This window comes from Pinus tabuliformis, chromosome 3_1 (assembly GCF_031772625.1).
Source record: "Pinus tabuliformis cultivar Carrire ecotype Pingquan chromosome 3_1, CPIR1, whole genome shotgun sequence".
In the NCBI taxonomy this organism is placed as follows: Eukaryota; Viridiplantae; Streptophyta; class Pinopsida; order Pinales; family Pinaceae; genus Pinus; species Pinus tabuliformis.
Genome location: NC_142301.1, coordinates 42596528 through 42606495, shown reverse-complemented (window position 1 = coordinate 42606495; position 9968 = coordinate 42596528).

Below are 9968 nucleotides of genomic sequence, written 5' to 3'. Positions count from 1 at the left end.
GACTCTTACTATTGATCAATTTCATGGGATCCTGACTAATTTTGAAATGAGGAAAGGAGGTACCTAAGAAGTTAGAGAAGTTGCATTTAAAGTATCTGCAAAAGGAAAATAAAAGGAAGAACAAAAGGAATCAGGAAATATATCAGAATAAGATGAGGTGAACTTTGTAAAGAAACTTCAACTAGGAACTGGAAGGTTCAGAGGTAAGCTTCCCTTCAAATGTTTTTCTTGTGGTATAGTTGGTCATTATGTTGCTAAATGTCCTCATAAATACAACCATGACAGAGGGAAGGATACTGCAAAAGGTAATAGGAGATGGTTTAACAATAGAATAAGTTATTATTGTTGGAGCCTTCATTAATTTTGAATGATTTTGACCAGTTTTGACTAACCGGAGGGCTGGGGAAGGACAAATGGCAGCAACAGTTGGGTGGTGGAATGAGCAATTGCAGAGGGGTGATGGCAAGGTGGCAGTGGAAGGCAAAGGTAGCTGAGGAGATGGGAAGGTGTAGAAGCAACCAAGGTAGAAAGCAGTCAAGCGAGAACTAGCAGTCCAGGTAGCCGGGAAGGATATAAAAGGGGAAGAACAGGAATGTTATGAAACCAGCTCAAGAAAAGATAGATCAACGCCTTAGAATTCAGCCTCTTCGAGGGGGCAACCTCCTTTACATTACATAAATGAACAATTCTTGGATGATTCAAATGAAAAAACCTCCTTTCTATATATAGGAGTCTAAGGAGTCACAATATAATCCAGCCGACCTAACAATAATAATATAAAGCCACAAAAATAACAATAGAGGAATTCTATGGGGCACAGTAATAACAATATGGGGGCAATAGGGGCACAACAATATTAATAAGGGGTATAACTACAATAGTAATGGGGTAATCACTAGTATTATAGGGACCCAACATGCCCCTCTCCTTCAAAAAAGTGTTGTCCTCAACGCTTGAGTAGTTCTGGATACTTCTGCATAAAATTCTCATCCTCCCATGTGGAATCTTCAGCGGCTTCCACTTGATAAGATACTCTGAAATTGATCGATTTCGTAGCTGTCGAGTTCTTGTTTCTGTGGCTGCTTCCGGTTCCAATATAATTTTTCCTTCCTCGTCAAGTTCTGGCAATATTGTTTGAACTGGGAGCTTGTCGCCTATAACCTTCTTTAAACATGAAACATGGAAAATTGGGTGCAATCGAGAAGCTGCAGGAAGCTCCAATTTGTATGCCATAGTACCAATCTTTTGCAACACCTTGTACGGACCATAATACTTTGGTGATAATTTATTATCCTTCTTAGCTTGCTTGAGGGACATTTGCTTATATGGTTGTAGCCGTAGGAATACCCAATCACCTACATCAAAACTTCTTTCACTGCGATGTTGATCTGCCTGTTGTTTTATTCTATTCTGTGCCAACACAAGGTTATCCTTTAAGAGTTGGAGGACTTGTTGTTGATGTTCGATGTGATGTTCCACTGCCTGAACCTTAGAATTTTCTCTTAAATATGATGTGATGGATGGTGGTTGATACCCATAAAGTGCCATAAATGGGGTCATTTTTGTTGCTGTATGGAAGGAAGTGTTATACCACCATTCAGCCAGAGGCAACCATTTGACCCATTGTGTCTATTTATCAGATACAAAGCAACGAAGATATCCTTCCAAACATTTGTTTACTATCTCAGTTTGCCCATCAGATTGAGGATGATAAGATGAGCTATGAGCTAACTGAGTACCAAGACAAGAAAATATTTCTGTCCAAAAATTTCCAGTGAAAATGGGATCTCTGTCACTTACAATAATCTTTGGGTTTCCATGTAGCTTTTGAATTGTTTCCATAAATGCAGTAGAAATTGTACTGGCTTTAAATGGATGTGATAATGCAAAAAAGTGTGCATACTTGGTAAGTCTGTCAACTACCACCATGATGACACTCTTTCCCTCAGACTTGGGTAAACCTGTGATAAAATCCATTGAAACCTCCTCCCAATGTTGGCTTGGAATGGATAAAGGTTGTAATAGACCCGGTGTCTTAATTGTTTCAACTTTATTTTGTTGGAAAACCAAACATTCTGCCACAAACTTTTGAATATCTGATTTAAGGCCATCCCAAAAAAATTCCTTCTTAACCCTGTGGTAAGTTTTTAAAAATCCTGAGTGCCCTCCTAAGGGAGAAGTGTGCAATTCCATAAGAATCTTTTGTTTTAGCTGGGAATTCTTACAGAGGTATAAGCGATCTTTGTACCATAACGAATCATTTTGCCAGCTAAATGTATCAGACGTACTGGAATCTTGTTGTAACTTTCGAATAAGTGCCCACACTTCTTCGTCATTCTTCCATTCCTCCCTTGCTTCGTTTATCCAATCTGGTTGGATAATAGAAATGGCGCACAACAATGCTTCCACATCCTCATCCTTTCTTGAGAGTGCATCTGCCACCACATTTTGCTTCCCTTTTTTGTAGATGATTTCAAAGTCATAACCCAACATCTTTGTGACCCACTTTTGTTGCTCTTCAGAGGATAATCTTTGTTCTAAAAAGTATTTAAGGCTATCATGATCCGTTTTTACCTTGAAGTGTCTTCCCATTAGGTAGGGTCGCCATTTCTTAAGTGCATGGAGTATTGCCAACATTTCCTTCTCATAAATAGCTTTGCTTAAAAAATTTCCCTTGATTGGACGACTTTCAAAAGCAATGGGTCTTTCATCTTGCATTAGAACAGCACCAATTCCATTTCCTGAAGCATCACATTCCACAATAAAGGTTTTTGTGAAGTCCGGTGTAGCTAAGACCGGTGCTTGGCACATTGCCTCTTTAAGATGTTCAAAGGCCTTTGTTGCTTCTGGAGTCCATGAAAATGCATCTTTCTTCAATAATGTTGTTAGAGGTGCTGCTATTCTCCCATAATTCTTAACAAACTTGCGATAATACCCTGTCAACCTGAGAAATCCTCGCAGATGCTTTATGGATGTGGGGATTTTCCATTCCTTAATGGCTTTAATTTTGCTAGGGTCTACCTTAACTCCTTCATGAGATACAATATGACCCAGATATTCCACCTCCTGGACTCCAAAGAAACATTTGGATCTTTTTGCATATAATTGTTTCTCCTCCAATAGTTGTAGCACCCTGTCAACATGTTCAACATGATCCTTCCAAGACTTGCTGTAGATTAGTATATCATCAAAAAATACTAACACAAATTTTCTAAGGAATGGTTTGAAAATTGAATTCATCAAACCTTGAAATGTTGAAGGTGCATTGGTAAGGCCAAAAGGCATGACCAAAAATTCATAATGACCCTCATGAGTTCTAAATGGTGTTTTCGGAATGTCTTCAGTCTTCATTCTGATTTGATGATATCCTGAACGAAGATCCAACTTGGTGAAGTAAATTGATCCATGCAATTCATCCAGTAATTCATCAATGACAGGAATGGGGAACTTATCTTTAATAGTGAGCTTGTTGAGCTCCCTATAATCTGGACACATGCGCCATGATCCATCCTTCTTGTGCACCAATACTACTGGAGCAAAGAAAGAACTTTGACTCGGTTGAATTATACCAGCCTCTAGCATTTCTGCAACCATACGTTCAATTTCACTCTTTTGGACATAGGGATATCTGTACGGCCTGATGTTTGGAGGAACACTTCCTGGAATCAGATGAATAGCATGATCATGATCACGCATAGGTGGGAGACCTTTGGGAGTCTCAAATACCTTGGAATGATTGTCCAAGACTTTTTGGAGATCTGGAGAAATAGATGATTCCAATGTGGAAACATCTAGCGAACATAATTGTGCAATTACACCTCTTTGCTCCTTTTTTAGAAGCTTTGTCATACCATTAGAGCTGATTATCTTTCCTGGTTTCCCTGCAATACCCCTTAATTCAACTTCCTTTCCTTCCGTAGAAAATTTGATGAAAAGTTCTTGAAAATTAAAAGCTATTGTACCCAAGGATTGTAGCCATTGGACTCCTAGTACAACATCAACACCTCCCATTGGAATGGAAAGCATTGGGCTAGTCAATACATATTCTCCCATGGATAGCTTGATATTATGGCACTTTCCAGAGCAATTTATTGTTCCTCCATTTGCAATCATCACTTGACACTCTGGTGCTGGATATAGGAAGCAATTCAATTCTTTTGCTACCTTACAATGAATAAAATTGTGGGTGCTTCCTGAATCAATCAACACTATTACCTTTTTCTTCTTGATTTGTCCTTCTATCTTGATGGTTTGAGGAGTGGTAATTCCTGCCAATGCATTACAAGATATGGTCGGATTTATTTGTTCTTCATCTAGGCTTTGTTCCTGGAGTATATCCTCTTCTTTTGACCTTTCTTGCTCCTTTTCTTCTTCCTCTTCACAATCTATGTAGAATAATTTCTTCTCAGCACACTTATGACCTTTAGTGTATTTGCTATCACAACTGTAACAAAGCCCTTTTGCTCTTTTTTCTTCCAATTGTTGTGGTGTCAACCTTATAGGTTGTGGAAGACTAGGGGCAACAACACTTCCGTCTTTATAGTTGTGAGTGGTATGCTTCCTGGTTGCCATAATTTTGCTTTCCATTTTTCTTGCTAACCTGAATGCCTTCTCTAATGAATCAGGTTCCCAAAGGCGAACATCATGTTGGATATTATCCTTTAAAAACCCTATGAACACATCAATCCTATGCTCCTCTGGAATATCTTTTACCCTTATGTTCAATTTTTGGAACTCCTCAATGTGCTCCATTATTGAACCCTTTTGTTTGAGACTTATCAATTGGCTAAAAAAAGTGTTGCTTTTTGTATCCTCATAATGTGCTATCAATTCTTCCGTAAAAATTGCCCAAGTGATAAATTGTTTACGAGAGCAAAGCCATTGATACCATACAAATTGATTTGGTTCCAAATATAAAGTTGCCATACGTACCTTTTGTGTATTTTGCACATTATTGAGATCGAAGAATTGCTCCATCTGTAATATCCATGTGGCGGGATCCTTGCCATCAAACTTCCTCATATCGATTTTTGGAACATGGTGAGTCTTTGATCCAACATTAGAGTCTATGGAATCATGATTAACATTTCTTTTGTTCTCATCATGAGTTTCCTTTAGTACCCTTTCACCCTTAGTGACCATTTCTTGTAGCAACTTATTCATATTTATCTTCAATTCTTCCATCTTATCATCCATGCCATTAATTTTAGCGTCCATGCCATTCACCTTAGCTTCCATGCCATCCATCTTAGCTTCTACACCTTTCTTTAAACCATCCATCTTAGCTTCTACATATTTCCTTAAACCATCCATTTTAGATTCTGTTGCTTTTTGTGCAAGTGACACTCGTTGCACTTGTTCTTGTAATTTTGATATATCATATAGCATTTCTTCTTCTTCTTCATGAGTCATGCTAGAGCTTTCAGGTTCCTTACTAGGTGTTTGCATTTTCTTTCCTCGAGGCATCAGTTACCGATAATAATGCTCTGTTATGCCCTTTGAATTCCTTCAAAATAAATTTTCAAACCAAGCTTAAGCAAAAATTTAAGAAAATCTACACACCTTTTTTCACTTTGTAGGAGCTCGATATTGCCTCTGATGTATCTCTGTAATTTTCAATCATCTAGTTCTGAATTTGTGATTTTTAGTAGCCCTCTGTGTCCTCTTTCCAATGCCACAAGTCTGACCCAAATTGGATTCTCCAAGGAAGAGTTATGCGAAATCTCCCACAGTGACTTGATTATAGACTAGTTCAGTAGAGCGAACTTGTATGACGTGCCACGAGTCAGTATTTCGACCTTTGGATCTGAACAATGCATACAAGAAACTACAGTCCATCCTCTTTTTGTACCTTCTTACGAAATTTCAATCCGATCCCCAGAGAGAACGTTATGACGATTTTCCCCAGGTCACCTGTTTTGAATGTAATTCAGGAGTCTGCAAAAAGACCAACTTCCTTAGATCATATCTCCGCAAATATCACACGAAAATTTCTGAACTTCGGACCCAAGGTTCAGCGTGATTTCTTCTCAAATGGGTTTTTTTTGCGACTTCTGAAACGTCACAGAAAAAAGTTATAGCGAAAATGCCACGATGACCTGTTTGGAGCAGCGAAATCCTAGAATCCAAAGCTCTGATACCAAATGTTATGAAACCAGCTCAAGAAAAGATAGAAAAGATAGATCAACGCCTTAGAATTCAGCCTCTTCGAGGAGGCAACCTCCTTTACATTACATAAATGAACAATTCTTGGATGATTCAAATGACAAAACCTCATTTCTATATATAGGAGTCTAAGGAGTCACAATATAATCCAGCCGACCTAACAATAATAATATAAAGCCACAAAAATAACAATAGAGGGATTCTATGGGGCACAGTAATAAAAATATGGGGGCAATAGGGGCCCAACAATATTAATAAGGGGTATAACTACAATAGTAATGGGGAAATCACTAGTATTATAGGGACCCAACAAGGAAGGAAGAAGGTTGTTGTTAAACCCGTCAGACGCAGGAGGAGTTGGTTGCCGAGGTGGTATGCAAGTGCAGGAGCTGAAGTAGAAAGAGCTGGGAGCTAAGGAACTGGGTTGCGGAGCTGATCTGACCCGAGCTACTGAGCCGGGTATTCTATGTATTGTTTATGGCAAGATGTCGAGTTATGATGTATTCTATCCAGTTGATTTAATATAACTAGAGCTGATGGTTGCCGAGACTTCTAATGTATAGTGCATCGTGTTTTATGGGCCTATTAAATTTTTAAATAGTCTACCTATTGCATGTAGATGGTGATTCATAGATTGATACTAATGTAGGTTTTAACCCCGTACAGAAATTACCTGCATACGAATTCTAAAACACAGAAAATAAACAATGCGAGATCATAACACATAAAACACATATACACAGATATTTTCCCCTAGATCCCAAAACCGGGACTACCAGCTTGATTTTTCATTATATTCATTTCAATGTTATAATACATATTTATACATGCCGAAGCATCCAATACCATGGACTAAAAACCATCGCGTCCAATACCATGGATCGAAAACCATCGCATCCAATACCATGGACCGAAAAACCATCGTGCCCAAAAAACATGTGCGAAAATCATGCATAAAACCATAGGTGGGTCCAACCAACCTAACATAGGGTCCAAAACCAAAATTTTCTGGGGCGCTGCCCTGGACCCCATAAAGTGGGGTTACGAGTGCCCTTCAAACCCCCTATTAACTACGTGGAAAGAATATAACACAAACCAACATTCTCCCACTTGTTGTTTTCTTTCCATAGGGGGCCACAAGAGAGATTAGTCATTTTCCCAGCCTTGAAATACCCATTGTCTCTCTACACCAAGAGAACTTCTCAGAGCTCACAGATTTTTTCAATGCATTTGCAGTATTCTTCAAAGTGTCAACCTTTACCAGCAACACCTTTTTGTCTTCTATCATATCCCTCACAAAGAGATACTGAACATCAATGTGCTTTGTATTTGAATGATATGCAGGGTTCTTTGCCAAGAAAATTGCACTTTGGCTGTCACAGTCTATCCTTATAGCTTCTTGTACTAACCCCATACTTGAATACAATCTCTGCAACCAAACTGCTTCCTTGCTTGCATGAGTGGCTGCCATGTATTCTGCCTTTGTAGTTGATAGTGCCACTACAAATTGTTCTTACTCATGCAACTGACTGCACCTCCAAATAGGTTAAATACATACCCACTTGTAGATCTTCTCTGATCTAGATCTCTAGCCAAGTCTGCATCAACAAAGCCACGAATATCCAACACTCTGTCCAGTCCTAGTCTTCCTTGGTAGCACAGACCATAATCACTAGTGCCACACAAATACCTGAAAACCCGCTTCACTACTATCCAATGCTCCTTTCCTGGTTTTGACATAAACCTTCTCAATACTCCCACTGCATGTGCAATGTCTGGTCTAGTACAGACCATTGCATACATCAGGCTACCGACTGCACTTGCATATGGAACACGGGACATGTCCTCTTTCTCTTCTTGTGTCTTGGGACATTGTTCAACAGATAACCTCACACCTACAGGAATAGGAACTTTTGTCGGTTTACTATCCTGCATATTAAACCTCTGTAGTATTGTCTCTACATACTTCCTCTAGTTTAACCAGAGCTTCCTCTTTGCCCGATCTCTTTTAATTTCCATGCCCAAAATATAGTTTGCAGCACCAAGATCTTTCATGTCAAATTTGGAGGACAATTGGCTCTTCAAATCTTGGATAATTTCCTTGTCATTTCCAACCAGCAACATATCATCCACATACAAGACCAGATAAATAACACGGTCACCAATTAATTTAAAATACACACAGTGATCTGCTTTTCTTTTTGTGAAGGCAAGTCCCCGTATAAATGTATCAAATTTATGATACCACATCCTTAGTGACTGTTTTAACCCATACAAAGACTTCTTGAACTTGCATATCAGTTCTTTCTTACCCTTCGCTACAAAGCCTTCAGGCTGCTTCATGTAGATTTCCTCTTCCAGATCCCTGTGAAGAAATGTTGTCTTCACATCCATCTGTTCTACCTCAAAATCAAAAGTAGCAGCAACAGATAAAAGTAATCTAATAGAAGTTACCTTGGCAATAGGAGAAAAAAGATCACCAAAATCAATTCCCGACACCTTGGAATAACCTTTTGCTACCAACTGAGCTTTGTATTTCTCCACTTTTCCTTCTTCATTTGTATTCTTTTTGAACACCCATTTGTTGCCAATGGGTTTCCTTCCAACTAGCAACTCCACCAGATCCCAAGCCTCTTTTTTGTGCAAGATGCCATTTCATCAACCATGGCCTCTTTCCAAAGTTTTCCATCCTCTGAATCCACTGCTTCCTTCACAGTTATGGGATCATCATCAGTAACAGACAAAGCAAAATTTGAACAGAAAGCAGATGGAATATACCTTTCAGGCTGCCTTCTTTCTTGAACTAATCTTCTCACAGCCGGAGTTTGTGGCTCTTCATCTTCTAATTCCTCCTCTGCTATAGAGTCTGATTCTTCCTCCTTTAGCTCAAACTCTATCTTCTCAGGTTCCTTTCGTTGGACTTCATGTTTAATAACATCTTTCACCTCTCTGAACACCACATATCGGCTGTACACAACCTTCTATGTGACTGGGTTCCAAAGCTTATAACACTTTAAACCATCCTTATACCCAATAAAGATGCACTTTTCAGATTTACTATCCAACTTGGTTCGTTTCTCCTTTGGAACATGTACATATGCATCACATCCAAATACCCTCAGATGTGAAAGAGAGGGTTTCTTACCAGTCCATACCTCTTGTGGAGTCTTATCCTCCAACACTGATGAAGGTGACCTATTGACCAGGTAACATGCAGTATCCACTGCCTCTGCCCAGAATTCCTATCCTAACCCGACACCACTGAGCATGCTTCTTGCCCTTTCCATCAACGTCTTGTTCATTCTTTCTGCAACTCCATTTTTCTGAGGTGTATATGGAGTAGTTTTCTGCCATGATATACCACACTTCTTATAAAATTCTTCAAATTCCTTGCTGCAAAACTCTCCATCATTATCTATCCTCAGCACCTTTATCTTCTTCTCTGTCTGATTTTCCACGAGAGTCTTAAATTCTTTAAACCTGTCAAAGACTTCAGATTTCTTCTTAAGGAAATATATCCATGTATTCCTTGAGAAGTCATCTATAAATGATACATAGTACACAGACTTACCTAGTGATGGAACCTTCACAGGTCCAAACACATCACTATGCACAAGCTCTAATATCTGTTTCGCACTCTTACTACCAGAGGGGAAACTCACCCAATTCTTCTTCCCATATACACAATTTTCACAAAAATCAAAATCCAGAGAGCTATTACTCATACCTTCTACCATACCTTTACCATGAAGTATTCGAAGGCCCTTCTCTCCAATATTTCCAAGCCTTTGATGCCACAACAT